Raw genomic sequence first — 17,244 nt, 5'->3', positions numbered from 1 at the left:
TGCAATCATCGGGAAAAAGGGGAGGCGGGGAATTTTTAACTGAGTGTTGACTCCCAATCCATAAGTCATTTCTTAGGGTAATATAGCCCGTAACGCTTGATAAATCACTTTACAATCATCTATGATCGTTAGGTCAACTTTTTTGTAAGTGGGCAAAATAATGGCTAGTTTGATTCTGGTAAATATCAAACCCCACATTCACTTTAGAATTTAATGAACGTTTGTCACTCTCTTCAAAAGGCTTTGATCCATAGGTGATTTGCATCTTTAACACGTTTCATGCATGCATATCCATTTTTAAAGCATGTGTGCAAGAAATCTCTTTCTTATAAAATTCCAAGCTGTTAGGGTTGAACTAGTGGAATTTCCCAAATTTGGACAGCAAAACTTTTGGGTTCATTTGTGGTGTGTGAATAAATTTTCTTTACTTATATTTGTTATTTTTTAAAAAATTTTAAAACATAAACTCTAAAATTTTCTTTTGATGGTGATCTTTTTGCATTTTTGGTTTACGGGATGAAGGAGACCGAAAACTCAAAGTTTCTATTTAAGAAAAATGAGTACATCTAAAATAGAAATCCACAATGCACAAATGTAGATAGAGATAATTCCAAGGAGTGTCTGTAATTTTTAGGGATTTTAAGCTCTGTTTAGTTTTTATATATCAGATTTTGCAATCGTTGGGAAAAAGGGGACGCGGGGGATTTTTAACTGAGTGTTGACTGCCAACCCATAAGTCCTTTCTTAGGGTAATATAGCCCGTAATGCATGATAAATCACTTTACAATCATCTATGATTGTTAGGTCAGCTTTTTTGGAAGTGGGCAAAATAATGGCTAGTTTGACTCAGGTAAATATCCCACCGCACGTTTACTTTAGATTTTAATGAACGTTTGTCACTCTCTTCAAAAGGATTTGATCGATAGGTGATTTGCTTCTTTAACACATTTCATGCATGCATATCCAATTTTAAAACATGTGTGGAAGAAATCTCTTTCTTATAAAATTCCAAGTTGTTAGGGTTGAACTAGTGGAATTTCCCAAACTTGGACTGCAAAACTTTTGTGTTCATTTGTTGTGTTTGAATAAATTTTTTTTACCTGCATTTGTTATTGGTTTATATTTTTTCCATCCATAACTCTAAAATTTTCATTTTGAGGTGATCTATTTGCCTTTTTGGTTTACGGGATGAAGGGAGACCGAAAACTCAAAGTTTTGATTTATGAAAAAAGGGATCTTCTAAAATGGAAATGCACAATGCACAAATGTAGAGAGAGATAATTCCAAAGAGTGTCTGTAATTTTTATGGATTGTAAGCAATTTTTAGTTTTTATATTTCAGGTTTTGCAATCGTCGGGAAAAGGGTAAGGCGGGGGATTTTTAACTGAGTGCTGACTCTGAATCCTTAAGTCATTTCTTAGGGTAATATAGTTTGTTACGCATAATAAATCACTTTCCAATCATCTATGATCGTTAGGTCAGGTTTTTGTAAGTGGGCTAAATAACGGCTCGTTTGACTCGGGTATATATCCCACCGCACGTTCAGTTGAGAATTTAATGAACGTTTATCATTCTCTTTAAAAGGTTTGGATCCATACGTGATTTGCATCTTTAACACGTTTCAAGCATGCGTATCCATTTTCAAAGCATGTGTGGAAGAAATCTCTTTCTTATAAAATTCTAAGCTGTTAGGGTTGAACTAGTGGAATTTCTCAAACTTGGACAGCAAAACTTTTGGGTACAATTGTGGTGTGTGAATAAATTTTCTTTATCTACTTTTTTTATTTTTTTAAATTTTTTCCAAACATAAACTCTAAAATTTTCATTTTGTGGTGATCTATTTGCATTTTTGGTTTACGGGATGAAGGGAGACCGAAAACTCAAAGTTTTTATTTAGGAAAAATGAGTACATCTAAAATGGAAATGCACAATGCACAAATGTAGAGAGTGATAATTCCAAGGAGTGTCTGTAATTTTAAGGATTGTAAGCTCTTTTTAGCTTTTATATATCAGGTTTTGCAATCGTGAGGAAAAAGGGGAGGAGGGGGATTTTTAACTGAGTGTTGACTCCCAATCCATAAGTCATTTCTTTGGGTAATATATCCCGTAATGCATGATAATTCACTTTACAATCATCTATGATCGTTAGGTCAGCTTTTTTGTAAGTGGGCAAAATAATGGCTAGTTTGACTCCGGTAAATATCCCATCGCACGTTCACTTTAGAATTTAATGATGGTTTGTCACTCTCTTCTAAAGGTTTTTATCTATAGGTGATTTGCATCTTTAATACGTTTCATGCATGCATATCCATTTTTAAAGCATGTGTGGAAGAAATCTCTTTCTTCTAAAATTCCAAGCTGTTAGGGTTGAACTAGTGGAATTTCCCAAACTTGGACAGCAAAACTTTTGGGTTCATTTGTGGTGTGTGAATAAACTTTCTTTACCGACATTTGTTATTGTTTTAAATTTTTTCCAAACATAAACTCTAAAATTTTCATTTTGTGGTGATCTATTTTCTTTTTTGGTTTACGGGATGAAGGGAGACCGAAAACTCAAAGTTTTCATTTAAGAAAAATGAGTACATCTAAAATGGAAATGCACAATGCACAAATGTAGAGAGAGATAATTCCGAAGAGTGTCTATAATTTTTAGGGATTGTAAGCTCTTCTTATTTTTTTATATATCAGGTTTTGCCATCGTCGAGGAAAAAGGAAAGCCAGGGGATTTTTAACTGAGTGTTGACTCCCAATCCATAAGTCATTTCTTTTAGGTAATATAGCCCGTAACACATGATAATTCACTTTACAATCATCTATGATCGTTAGGTCAGCTTTTTTGTAAGTGGGCAAAATAATGGCTAGTTTGACTCCGGTAAATATCGGACCAAACGTCAGTTTAGAATTTAATGAACGTTTGTCACTCTGTTCAAAAGGTTTTGATCCACAGGTGATTTGCATCTTTAACAAGTTTCATGCATGCATATCCATTTTTAAAACATGTGTGGAAGAAATCTCTTTCTTATAAAATTCCAAGCTTTTAGGGTTGAACTAGTGGAATTTCCTAAACTTGGACAACAAAACTTTTGGGTTCATTTGTGGTGTGTGAATAAATTTTCTTTTCTTTCATTTGTTATTTTTTTAATTTTTTTCCAAACATAAACTCTAAAATTTTAATTTTGTGGTGATCTACTTGCATTTTTGGTTTACGCGATGAAGGGAGACCTAAAACTCAAATTTTTATTTAAGAAAAATGAGTACATCTAAAATTAAAATTCACAATGCACAAATGTAGAGAGTGATAATTTCAAAGAGTCTCTGTAATTTTAGGGATTGTAAGCTTTTTTTAGCTTTTATATATCAGGTTTTGTAATCATTTGGAAAAAGGGGAGGCGGGGGATTTTTAACTGAGTGTTCATTCCCAACCCATAAGTCATTTCATAGGGTAATATAGTCCGTTACGCATGATAAATCACTTTACAATCAACTATGATCGATAGGTCAGCTTTTTGTAACTGGGAAAAATAATGGCTCGTTTGACTCGGGTAAATATCCCACCGCGCGTTCACTTGAGAATTTAAAGAGAGTTTGTCGTTCTCTTTAAAAGCTTTGGATCCATAGGTGATGTGCATCTTTAACACGTTTCAAGCGTGCATATCCATTTTTAAAGCATGTGTGGAAGAAATCTCATTCTTATAAAATTCCAAGCTGTTAGGGTTGAACTAGTGGAATTTCCCAAACTTGGACTGCAAAACTTTTGTGTTCATTTGTTGTGTTTGAACAAATTTTCTTTACTTGCATTTGTTATTGGTTTAAATTTTTTCCATGCATAAACTCTAAAATTTTGATTTTGAGGTGATCTATTTGCATTTTTGGTTGACGGGATGTAGGGAGACCGAAAACTCAAAGTTTTTATTTAAGAAAAAAGAGAACTTCTAAAATGGAAATGCACAATGCACAAATGTGGAGAGAGATAATTCCAAAGAGTGTCAGTAATTTTTATGGATTGTAAGCTCTTTTTAGTTTTTATATATCAGGTTATGCAATCGTCGGGAAAAGGGTGAGGCGGGGGATTTTTAACAGAGTGTTGACTCCCAATCCATAAGTCATTTCTTTGGTTTTATAGCCTGTAAAGCATTATAAATCACTATCCAATCATCTATGATAGTTAGGTCAGCTTTCTGTAAGTGGGCTAAATAATGGCTCGTTTGACTCGGGTAAATATCCCACCGCACGTTCACTTGAGAATTTAAAGAGCGTTGGTCATTCTCTTTAAACGCTTTGGATCCATAGGTGATTTGCATCTTTAACATGTTTCAAGCATGTATATTCATTTTTAAAGCATGTGTGTAAGAAATCTTTTTCTTATAAAATTCCAAGCTGTTAGGGTTGAACTAGTGGAATTTCTAAAACTTGGACAGCAAAACTTTTGGGTTCATTTGAGGTGTGTGAATAAATTTTCTGAACTTACATTTTTTATTTTTTAAAAAATTTTTAAAACGTAAACTCTAAAATTTTCATTTTGTGGTGATCTATTTACATTTTTTGTTTACGGGATGAAGGTAAACCGAAAAATCAAAGTTTTTATTTAAGAAAAATGAGTACATCTAAAATGGAAATGCACAATGCACAAATGTAGAGAGAGATAATTCCAAGGTGTGCCTATAATTTTTAGGGATTGTAAGCTCTTTTTAGTTTTTATATATCCGGTTTTGCAATCGTCGGGAAAAAGGGGAGGCGGGGCATTTTTAACTCAGTGTTGACTCCCAATCCATAAGTCATTTCTTAGGGTAATATATCCCGTAACGCATGATAATTCACTTTACACTCATCTATGATCGTTAGGTCAGCTTTTTTGTAAGTGGGCAAAATAATGGCTAGTTTGAGTTTGGTAAATATCCCATCGCACGTTCACTTTAGAATTTAATGAACTTTTGTCACTCTCTTCAAAAGGTTTTGATCTATAGGTGATTTTCATCTTTAACACGTTTCATGCATGCATATCCATTTTTAAAGCATGTGCGGAAGAAATCTCTTTCTTCTAAAATTCCAAGCTGTTAGGGTTGAACTAATGGAATTTCCCAAACTTGGACAGCAAATCTTTTGGGTTCATTTGAGGTGTGTGAATAAATTTTCTTTACTTACATTTGTTATAGTTTAAATTTTTTCCAAACATAAACTCTAAAATTTTCATTTTGTGGTGATCTATTTGCATTATTGGTTAACGGGATGAAGGGAGACCGAAAACGCAAAGTTTTTATTGAAGAAAAATGAGTACATCTAAAATGAAAATGCACAATGCACAAATGTAGAGAGTGATAATTTCAAAGAGTCTCTGTAATTTTAGGGATTGTAAGCTCTTTTTAGCTTTTATATATCAGGTTTTGCAATCGTCAGGAAAAAGGGGAGGCAAGGGATTTTTGATTTAGTGTTGACTCCCAACCCATAAGTCATTTGTTAGGGTAATATAGTCCGCTACGCATGATAAATCACTTTACAATCAACTATGATCGTTAGGTCCGCTTTTTGTAAGTGGGCAAAATAATGGCTCGTTTGACTCAGGTAAATATCCCACCGCACGTTCACTTGAGAATTTAAAGAGTGTTTGTCATTCTCTTTAAAAGCTTTGGATCCATAGGTGATTTGCATCTTGAACACGTTTCAAGCATGCATATCCATTTTTAAAGCATGTGTGGAAGAAAGCTCTTTCTTTAAAATTCCAAGATGTTAGGGGGTAACTAGTGGAATTTCCCAAACTTGGACTGCAAAACTTTTATGTTCATTTCTTGTGTTTGAATAAATTTTCTTTACTGACATTTGTTATTGTTTTAATTTTTTTCCAAACATAAACTCTAAAATTTTCATTTTGAGGTGATCTATTTGCCTTTTTTTTTACGGGATGAAGGGAGACAAAAAACTCAAAGTTTTGATTTAAGAAAAAAGAGAACTTCTAAAATGGAAATGCACAATGCACAAATGTAGAGAGAGATAATTGCAAAAAGTGTGTAATTTTTATGAATTGTAAGCTCTTTTTAGTTTTTATATATCAAGTTTTGCAATCGTCGGGAAAAGGGTGAGGCGGGGGATTTTTAACTGAGTGTTGACTCCCAATCCATAAGTCATTTCCTAGGGTAATATAGCCCATTATGCATAATAAATCATTTTCCAATCAACTATGATCGTTAGGTCAGCTTTTTTTTAGTGGGCTAAATAACGGGTCGTTTGACTCGGGTAAATATCCCACCGCACGTTCACTTGAGAATTTAATAAGCGTTTGTAATTCTCTTTAAAAGGTTTGGATCCATAGGCCATTTGCATCTTTAACACGTTTCAAGCATGCATATCCATTTTTAAAGCATGTGTGGAAGAAATCTCATTCTTATAAAATTCCAATTTCTTAGGGTTGAGCAAGTGGAATTTCCAAAACCTGCACAGCAAATCTTTTGGGTTTATTTTTCGTGTGTGAATAAATTTTCTTCACTTACATTTGTTTTTTTTTTAAAAAACTTAAAACATAAACTCTAAAATTTTCATTTTGTGGTGATCTATTTGCTTTTTTGGTTTATGGGATGAAGGGAGACCGAAAACTCAAAGTTTTTATTTAGGAAATATGAGTACATCTAAAATGGAAATGCACAATGCACAAATGTAGAGAGAGATAATTCCAAGGAGTGTCTGTAATTTTTAGGGATTGTAAGCCCTTTTTAGTTTTTATATATCAGGTTTTGCAATCGTCGAGGAAAAAGGAAAGGCGGGGGATTTTTAACTGAGTGTTGACTCCCAATCCATAAGTCATTTCGTTGGGTAATATAGCCCGTAACGCATGATAATTCACTTTACAATCATCTATGATCGTTAGGTCAGCTTTTTTGTAAGTGGGCAAAATAATGGCTAGTTTGACTCCAGTAAATATTCGACCAAACGTACACTTTAGAATTTAATGAAAGTTTGTCACTCTCTTCAAAAGGTTTTGATCCACAGGTGATTTTCATCTTGAAAAATTTTCATGCATGCATATCCATTTTTAAAACATGTGTGCAAGAAATCTCTTTCTTATAAAATTCCAAGCTTTTAGGGCTGAACTAGTGGAATTTCCCAAACTTGGACAGCAAAACTTTTGGGTTCATTTGTGGTGTGTGAATAAATTTTCTTTAATTACATTTGTTATTGTTTTAAATTTTTTTCCAAACAAAACCTCTAAAATTTTCATTTTGTGGTGATCTACTTGCATTTTTGGTTTACGGGATGAAGGGAGACCGAAAACTCAAAGTTTTTATTTAAGAAAAATGAGTACATCTAAAATGGAAATGAGCAATCCACAAATGTAGAGAGTGATAATTTCAAAGAGTCTCTATAATTTTAGGAATTGTAAGCTTTTTTTAGCTTTTATATATCAGGTTTTGCAATAGTCAGGAAAAAGGGGAGGCGGGGGATTTTTAACTGAGTGTGGATTCCCAACCCATAAGTCATTTCTTTGGGTAATACAGTCCATTAAGCATGATAAATCACTTTACAATCAACTATGATCGATAGGTCAGCTTTTTGTAAATGGGCAAAATAATGGCTCGTTTGACTCGGGTAAATATCCCACCGCACATTCACTTGAGAATTTAAAGAGCGTTTGTCATTCTCTTTAAAAGCTTTGGATCCAAAGGTGATTTGCATCTTTAACACATTTCAAGCGTGCATATCCATTTTTAAAGCATGTGTGGAAGAAATCTCGTTCTTATAAAGTTCCAAGCTGTTAGGGTCGAACTAGTGGAATTTCCCAAGCTTGGACTGCAAAACTTTTGTGTTCATTTGTTGTGTTTGAATAAATTTTCTTTACCTGCATTTGTTATTGGTTTAAATTTTTTCCATGCATAAACTCTAAAATTTTCATTTTGAGGTGATCTATTTGCCTTTTTGGTTGACGGGATGTAGGGAGACCGAAAACTCAAAGTTTTGATTTAAGAAAAAAGAGAACTTCTAAAAATGAAATGCACAATGCACATATGTAGAGAGAGATAATTCCAAGGAGTGTCTACAATTTTTAGGGATTGTAAGCTCTTTTTAGTTTTTATATATCAGGTTTTGCAATCGTCGGGAAAATGGGGAGGCGGGGCATTTTTAACTGAGTGTTGACTCCCGATCCATAAGTCATTTATTAAGGTAATATATCCCATAACGCATGGTAATTCACTTTACAATCATCTATGATCGTTAGGTCAACTTTTTTGTAAGTAGGCAAAATAATGGCTAGTTTGACTCCGGTAAATATCCCATCGCACGTTCACTTTAAAATTTAATGAACGTTTGTCACTCTCTTCAAAAAGTTTTGATCTATAGGTGATTTGCATCTTTAACATGTTTCATGCATGCATATCCATTTTTAAAGCATGTGTGGAAGAAATCTCTTTCTTCTAAAATTCCAAGATGTTAGGGTAGAACTAGTGGAATTTCCCAAACTTGGACAGAAAAACTTTTGGGTTCATTTGTCGTGTTTGAATAAATTTTATTTACTTACATTTGTTATTTTTTTAAATTTTTTCCAAACATAAACTCTAAAGTTTTCATTTTGTGGTGATCTATTTGCATTTTTTGTTTACGGGATGAAGGGAGACCGAAAACACAAAGTTTTTATTTAAGAAAGATGAGTACATCTAAAATGGAAATGCACAATGCAAAAATGTAGAGAGTGATAATTTCAAAGAGTATCTGTAATTTGAGAGATTGTAAGCTCTTTTTAGCTTTTATATATCAGGTTTTGCAATCGTCAGGAAAAAGGGGAGGCGGGGGATTTTTAACTGAGTGTTGGCTCCCAACCCATAAGTCATTTCTTTGGGTAATATAGTCCGTTACGCATGATAAATCACTTTACAATCAACTATGATCGTTAGGTCAGCTTTTTGTATGTGGGCAAAATAATGGCTTGTTTGACTCGGGTAAATATCCCACCACACGTTCACTTGAGAATTTAAAGAGCATTTGTCATTCTCTTTAAAAGCTTTGGATCCATAGGTGATTTGCATCTTTAACTCGTTTCAAGCATGCATTTCCATTTTTAAAGCATGTGTGGAAGAAATCTCATTCTTATAAAATTCCATGCTGTTAGGGTTGAACTAGTGGAATTTCCTAAACTTGGACTGCAAAACTTTTGTGTTCATTTGTTGTGTTTAAATAAATTTTCTTTAATAGCATTTGTTCTTGGTTTAATTTTTTCCATGCATAAACTCTAAAATTTTCATTTTGAGGTGAACTATTTGCCTTTTTGGTTTACGGGATGAAGGGAGACCGAAAACTCAAAGTTTTGACTTAAGAAAAAAGAGAACTTTTAAAATGGAAATGCACAACGCACAAATGTAGAGAGAGATAATTCCAAAGAGTGTCTGTAATTTTTATGGATTGTAAGCTCTTTTTAGTTTTTATATATCAGGTTTTGCAATCGTCGGGAAAAGGGTGAGGCGGAGGATTTTTAACTGAGTGTTCACCCCCAATCCGTAAGTCATTTTTTAGGATAATATAGCCCGTTACGTATGATAAATCACTTTCCAATCATCTATGATCGTTAGGTAAACTTTTTGTGAGTGGGCAAAATAATGGTTCGTTTGACTCCGGTAAATATCCCACCGCACGTTCACTTGAGAATTTAATGTGCGTTTGTCATTCTCTTTAAAAGGTTTGGATCCATAGGTGATTTGCATCTTCAACACGTTTCAAACATGCATATCCATTTTTAAAGCATGTGTGGAAGAAATCTCATTCTTATAAAATTCCAAGCCGTTAGGGTTGAACTGGTGCAATTTCTAAAACTTGAACAACAAAACTTTTGGGTTCATTTGTGGTGTGTCAATAAATTTTCTTTACTTACATTTGTTATTTTTTAAAAAAATTTTAAAACATAAACACTAAAATTTTCATTTTGTGGTGATCTATTTGCATTTTTGGTTTACGGGATGAAGGGAGACCGAAAACTCAAAGTTTTTATTTAAAAAAAATGAGTACATCTAAAATGAAAATGCACAATCCACAAATGTAGAGAGTGATAATTTCAAAGAGTCTCTGTAATTTTAGGGATTGTAAGCTTTTTTTAGCTTTTATATATCAGGTTTTGCAATCGTCGAGGAAAAAGGAAAGGCGGGGGATTTTTAACTGAGTATTGACTCCCAATCCATAAGTCATTTCTTTGGGTAATATAGCCCGTAACGCATGATAATTCATTTTACAATCATCTATGATCGTTAGGTCAGCTTTTTTGTAAGTGGGCAAAATAATGGCTAGTTTGACTCCAGTAAATATCCGACCAAACGTTCACTTTAGAATTTAATGAACGTTTGTCACTCTCTTCAAAAGGTTTTGATCCACAGGTGATTTGTATCTTTAACATGTTTCATGCATGCATATCTATTTTTAAAACATGTGTGGAAGAAATCTCTTTCTTATAAAATTCTAAGCTTTTAGGATTGAACTAGTGGAATTTCCCAAACTTGGACAGCAAAACTTTTGAGTTCATTTGTGGTGTGTGAATAAATTTTCTTTACTTACATTTGTTATTGTTTTAAATTTTTTCCAAACATAAACTCTAAAATTTTCATTTTGTGGTGATCTACTTGCATTTTTGGTTTACGGGATGAAGGGAGACCGAAAACTCAAAGTTTTTATTTAAGAAAAATGAGTACATCTAAAATGGAAATGCACAATGCACAAATGTAGAGAGTGATAATTTTGAAGAGTCTCTGTAATTTTATGGATTGTAAGCTCTTTTTAGCTTTTCTATATCGGGTTTTGCAATCGTCAGGAAAAAGGGGAGGCGGGGGATTTTTAACTGAGTGTTGACTCCGAATCCATAAGTCATTTCTTAGGCTAATATAGCCCGTAATGCATGATAAATCACTTGACAATCATCTATGATCGTTAGATCAGCTTTTTTGTAAGTGGGCAAAATAATGGCTTGTTTGACTCTGGTAAATATCCCACCGCACGTTCACTTTAGAATTTAATGAACGTTTGTCACTCTCTTCAAAAGGTTTAATCCTTAGGTGATTTGCATCTTTAACACGTTTCAAGCATGCATATCCATTTTTAAAGCATGTGTGGAAGAAATCTCTTTCTTATAAAATTCCAATCTGTTAGGGTTGAACTAGTGGAATTTCCCAAATTTGGACTGCAAAACTTTTGTGTTCATTTTTTGTGTTTGAATAAATTCTCTTTACTTGCATTTGTTAATGGTTTAAATTTTTTGAATGCATAAACTCTGAAATTTTCATTTTGAGGTGATCTATTTGCCTTTTTGGTTTACGGGATGAAGGGAGAGCGAAAACTCAAAGTTTTGATTTAAGAAAAAAGAGAACTTCTAAAATGGAAATGCACATTGCACAAATGAAGAGAGAGATAATTCCAATGAGTGTCTATAATTTTTATGGATTGTAAGCTCTTTTTAGTTTTTATATATCAGGTTTTGCAATCGTCGAGAAAAGGGTGAGGCGGAGGATTTTTAACTCAGTGTTGACTCCCGACCCATAAGTCATTTCTTAGGGTAATATAGTCCGTTACGCATGATAAATCACTTTAAAATCAACTATGATCGTTAGGTCAGCTTTTTGTTAGTGGGCAAAATAATCGCTCATTTGACTCGGGTAAATATCCCACCGCACGTTCACCTGAAAATTTTAAGAGCGTTTGTCATTCTCTTTAAAAGGTTTGGATCCATAGATGATTTGCATCTTTAACACGTTTAAAGTTTGCCGATCCATTTTTAAAGCATGTGTGGAAGACATCTCATTCTTATAAAATACCAAGCTGTTAGGGTTGAACTGGTGCAATTTCCCAAACTTTGACAGCAAAACTTTTGGGTTCATTTGTGGTGTGTGAATAAATTTTCTTTACTAACATTTGTTATTTTTTTAAAAAATTTTAAAATATAAACTCTAAAATTTTCATTTTGTGGTGATCTATTTGCATTTTTGGTTTACGGGATGAAGGGAGACCGAAAACTCAAAGTTTTAATTTAAGAAAAATGAGTACATCTAAAATGGAAATGCACAATGAAAAAATGTAGAGAGAGATAATTCCAAGGAGTGTCTGTAATTTTTAGGGATTGTAACCTCTTTGTAGTTTTTATATATCAGGTTTTGCAATTGTCGGAAAAAAGAGGAGGCGGGGGATTTTTAACTGAGTGTTGACTCCCAATCCATAAGTCATTTCTTAGGGTACTACAGCCCGTAACGCATGATAAATCACTTTACAATTATCTATGATCGTAAGGTCAGCTTTTTTGTAAGTGAGCAAAATAATGGCTTGTTTGACTCAGGTAAATATCCCACCGTACGTTCACTTCAGAATTTAATGAACGTTTGTCACTCTCTTCAAAAGGTTTTGATCCATAGGTGATTTGCACCTTGAACTAGTTTCATGAATGCATATCCATTTTTAAAGATTTTGTGGAAGAAATCTCTTTCTTATAAAATTCCAAGTTGTTACGGTTGAAGTAGTGGAATTTTCCAAACTTGGACAGGAAAACTTTTGGGTTCATTTGTGGTGTGTGAATAAATTTTCTTTACTTACATTTGTTAATGTTTTAAATTTCTTCCAAACATAAACTCTAAAATATTTATTTTGTGGTGATCTATTTGCATTTTTGGTTTACGAGATGAAGGGAGCCCGAAAACTCAAAGTTTTGATTTAAGAAAAAAGAGAACTTCTAAAATAGAAATGCACAATGCACAAATGTAGAGAGGGATAATTCCAAAGAGTGTCTATAATTTTTATGGATTGTAAGCTCTTTTTAGTTTTTATATATCAGGTTTTGCAATCATCGGGAAAAGGGTGAGGCGGGGGATTTTTAACTGAGTGTTGACGCCCAAACCATAAGTCATTTCTTAGGGTAATATAGCCCATTATGCGTAATAAATCAATTTCCAATCATGTATGATCGTTAGGTCAGCTTTTTTGTAAGTGGGAAAAATAATGGCTCGTTTGAGCCGGGTAAATATCCCACCGCACATTCACTCTAGAATTTAATGAGCGTTTGTCATTCTCTTTAAAAGGTTTGGATCCATAGGTGATTTGCATCTTTAACACGTTTCTAGCATGCATATCCATTTTTAAAGCATGTGTGGTAGAAATCTCATTCTTATAAAATTCCAAACTATTAGGGTTGAACTTGTGGAATTTGCCAAACTTGCACAGCAAAACTTTTGGGATCATTTGTGGTGTGTGAATAAATTTTCTTTACTTATATTTTTTAGTATTTAAATTTTTTTAAAACATAAACTCTAAAATTTTCTTTTGATGGTGATCTATTTGCTTTTTTCGTTTACAGGATGAAGGGAGACCGAAAACTCAAAGTTTTTATTTAAGAAAAATGAGTACATCTAAAATGGAAATGCACAATGCACAAATGTAGAGAGTGATAATTTCGAAGAGTCTCTGTAATTTTAGGGATTGTAAGCTCTTTTTAGCTTTTTTATATCAGGTTTTGCAATCGTCAGGAAAAAGGGGAGGCGGGGGATTTTTAACTGAGTGTTGACTCCGAATCCATAAGTCATTTCTTAGGGTAATATAGCCCGTAATGCATGATAAATCACTTGACAATCATCTATGATCGTTAGGTCATCTTTTTTGTAAGTGGGCAAAATAATGGCTAGTTTGACTAAGGTAAATATCCCACCCCACGTTCACTTTAGAAATTAATGAACGTTTGTCACTCTATTCAAAAGGTTTTGATCCATAGGTGATTTGCATCTTTAACACGTTTCATGCATGCATATCCTTTTTTAAAGCATGTGTGGAAGAAATCTTTTTTTTATTAAATTCCAAGCTGTTAGGGTTGAACTAGTGGAATTTCCCAAACTTGGACAGCAAAACTTTTGGGTTCATTTGTGGTGTGTGAATAAATTTTCTTTACTGACATTTGTTGTTGTTTTAAATTTTTTCCAAACATAAACTCTAAAATTTTGATTTTGTGGTGATCTATTTGCATTTTTGGTTTACGGGATGAAGGGAGACCGAAAACTCAAAGTTTTCATTTAAGAAAAATGAGTACATCTAAAATGGAAATGCACAATGCACAAATGTACAGAGTGATAATTTCGAAGTGTCTCTGTAATTTTAGGGATTGTAAGCTCTTTTTAGCTTTTTTATATCAGGTTTTGCAATCGTCAGGAAAAAGGGGAGGCGGGGGATTTTTAACTGATTGTTTACTCCCAACCCATAAGTCATTTCTTAAGGCAATATAGTCCGTTACGTATTATAAATCACTTTTCAATCAACTATGAACGTTATGTCAGCTTTTTGTAAGTGGGAAAAATAATGGCTTGTTTGACTTGGGTAAATATCCCACCGCACGTTCACTTAAGAATTTAAAGAGACTTTGTCATTCTCTTTAAAAACTTTGGATCCATAGGTGATTTGCATCTTTAACACATTTCAAGCATGCATATCCATTTTTAAAGCATGTGTGCAAGAAATCTCTTTCTTATAAAATTCCATGCTTTAGGGTTGAACTAATGGAATTTCCCAAACTTGGACTGCAAAACTTTTGTGTTCATTTTTTGTGTTTGAATAAATTCTCTTTACTTGCATTTGTTAATGGTTTAAATTTTTTCCATGCATAAACTCTAAAATTTTCATTTTGAGGTGATCTATTTGCCTTTTTGGTCTACGGGATGAAGGGAGAACGAAAACTCAAAGTTTTGATTTAAGAAAAAAGAGAACTTCTAAAATGGAAATGCACTTTGCACCAATGTAGAGAGAGATAATTCCAAAGAGTGTCTGTAATTTTTATGGATTGTAAGCTCTTTTTAGTTTTTATATATCAGGTATTGCAATCGTCGGGAAAAGGGTGAGGCGGGGGATTTTTAACTGAGTGTTGACGCCCAAACCATAAGTCATTTCTTAGGGTAATATAGCCCATTATGCGTAATAAATCAATTTCCAATCATGTATGATCGTTAGGTCAGCTTTTTTGTAAGTGGGAAAAATAATGGCTCGTTTGAGCCGGGTAAATATCCCACCGCACATTCACTCTAGAATTTAATGAGCGTTTGTCATTCTCTTTAAAAGGTTTGGATCCATAGGTGATTTGCATCTTTAACACGTTTCTAGCATGCATATCCATTTTTAAAGCATGTGTGGTAGAAATCTCATTCTTATAAAATTCCAAACTATTAGGGTTGAACTTGTGGAATTTGCCAAACTTGCACAGCAAAACTTTTGGGATCATTTGTGGTGTGTGAATAAATTTTCTTTACTTATATTTTTTAGTTTTTAATTTTTTTTAAAACATAAACTCTAAAATTTTCTTTTGATGGTGATCTATTTGCTTTTTTCGTTTACAGGATGAAGGGAGACCGAAAACTCAAAGTTTTTATTTAAGAAAAATGAGTACATCTAAAATGGAAATGCACAATGCACAAATGTAGAGAGTGATAATTTCGAAGAGTCTCTGTAATTTTAGGGATTGTAAGCTCTTTTTAGCTTTTTTATATCAGGTTTTGCAATCGTCAGGAAAAAGGGGAGGCGGGGGATTTTTAACTGAGTGTTGACTCCGAATCCATAAGTCATTTCTTAGGGTAATATAGCCCGTAATGCATGATAAATCACTTGACAATCATCTATGATCGTTAGGTCATCTTTTTTGTAAGTGGGCAAAATAATGGCTAGTTTGACTAAGGTAAATATCCCACCCCACGTTCACTTTAGAAATTAATGAACGTTTGTCACTCTATTCAAAAGGTTTTGATCCATAGGTGATTTGCATCTTTAACACGTTTCATGCATGCATATCCTTTTTTAAAGCATGTGTGGAAGAAATCTTTTTTTTATAAAATTCCAAGCTGTTAGGGTTGAACTAGTGGAATTTCCCAAACTTGGACAGCAAAACTTTTGGGTTCATTTGTGGTGTGTGAATAAATTTTCTTTACTGACATTTGTTGTTGTTTTAAATTTTTTCCAAACATAAACTCTAAAATTTTGATTTTGTGGTGATCTATTTGCATTTTTGGTTTACGGGATGAAGGGAGACCGAAAACTCAAAGTTTTCATTTAAGAAAAATGAGTACATCTAAAATGGAAATGCACAATGCACAAATGTACAGAGTGATAATTTCGAAGTGTCTCTGTAATTTTAGGGATTGTAAGCTCTTTTTAGCTTTTTTATATCAGGTTTTGCAATCGTCAGGAAAAAGGGGAGGCGGGGGATTTTTAACTGATTGTTTACTCCCAACCCATAAGTCATTTCTTAAGGCAATATAGTCCGTTACGTATTATAAATCACTTTTCAATCAACTATGAACGTTATGTCAGCTTTTTGTAAGTGGGAAAAATAATGGCTTGTTTGACTTGGGTAAATATCCCACCGCACGTTCACTTAAGAATTTAAAGAGACTTTGTCATTCTCTTTAAAAACTTTGGATCCATAGGTGATTTGCATCTTTAACACATTTCAAGCATGCATATCCATTTTTAAAGCATGTGTGCAAGAAATCTCTTTCTTATAAAATTCCATGCTTTAGGGTTGAACTAATGGAATTTCCCAAACTTGGACTGCAAAACTTTTGTGTTCATTTTTTGTGTTTGAATAAATTCTCTTTACTTGCATTTGTTAATGGTTTAAATTTTTTCCATGCATAAACTCTAAAATTTTCATTTTGAGGTGATCTATTTGCCTTTTTGGTCTACGGGATGAAGGGAGAACGAAAACTCAAAGTTTTGATTTAAGAAAAAAGAGAACTTCTAAAATGGAAATGCACTTTGCACCAATGTAGAGAGAGATAATTCCAAAGAGTGTCTGTAATTTTTATGGATTGTAAGCTCTTTTTAGTTTTTATATATCAGGTATTGCAATCGTCGGGAAAAGGGTGAGGCGGGGGATTTTTAACTGAGTGTTGACGCCCAAACCATAAGTCATTTCTTAGGGTAATATAGCCCATTATGCGTAATAAATCAATTTCCAATCATGTATGATCGTTAGGTCAGCTTTTTTGTAAGTGGGAAAAATAATGGCTCGTTTGAGCCGGGTAAATATCCCACCGCACATTCACTCTAGAATTTAATGAGCGTTTGTCATTCTCTTTAAAAGGTTTGGATCCATAGGTGATTTGCATCTTTAACACGTTTCTAGCATGCATATCCATTTTTAAAGCATGTGTGGTAGAAATCTCATTCTTATAAAATTCCAAACTATTAGGGTTGAACTTGTGGAATTTGCCAAACTTGCACAGCAAAACTTTTGGGATCATTTGTGGTGTGTGAATAAATTTTCTTTAC

The sequence above is a fragment of the Aristolochia californica genome, unplaced genomic scaffold (genome assembly GCF_029961685.1).
Source record: "Aristolochia californica isolate CCGP_79_NKW_82.1479 unplaced genomic scaffold, dmAriCali1.0.hap1 SCAF_5, whole genome shotgun sequence".
NCBI classification, from domain to species: domain Eukaryota; kingdom Viridiplantae; phylum Streptophyta; class Magnoliopsida; order Piperales; family Aristolochiaceae; genus Aristolochia; species Aristolochia californica.
The sequence above is the reverse complement of the archived record's forward strand: the minus strand, read 5'-3'. Positions refer to the sequence as shown.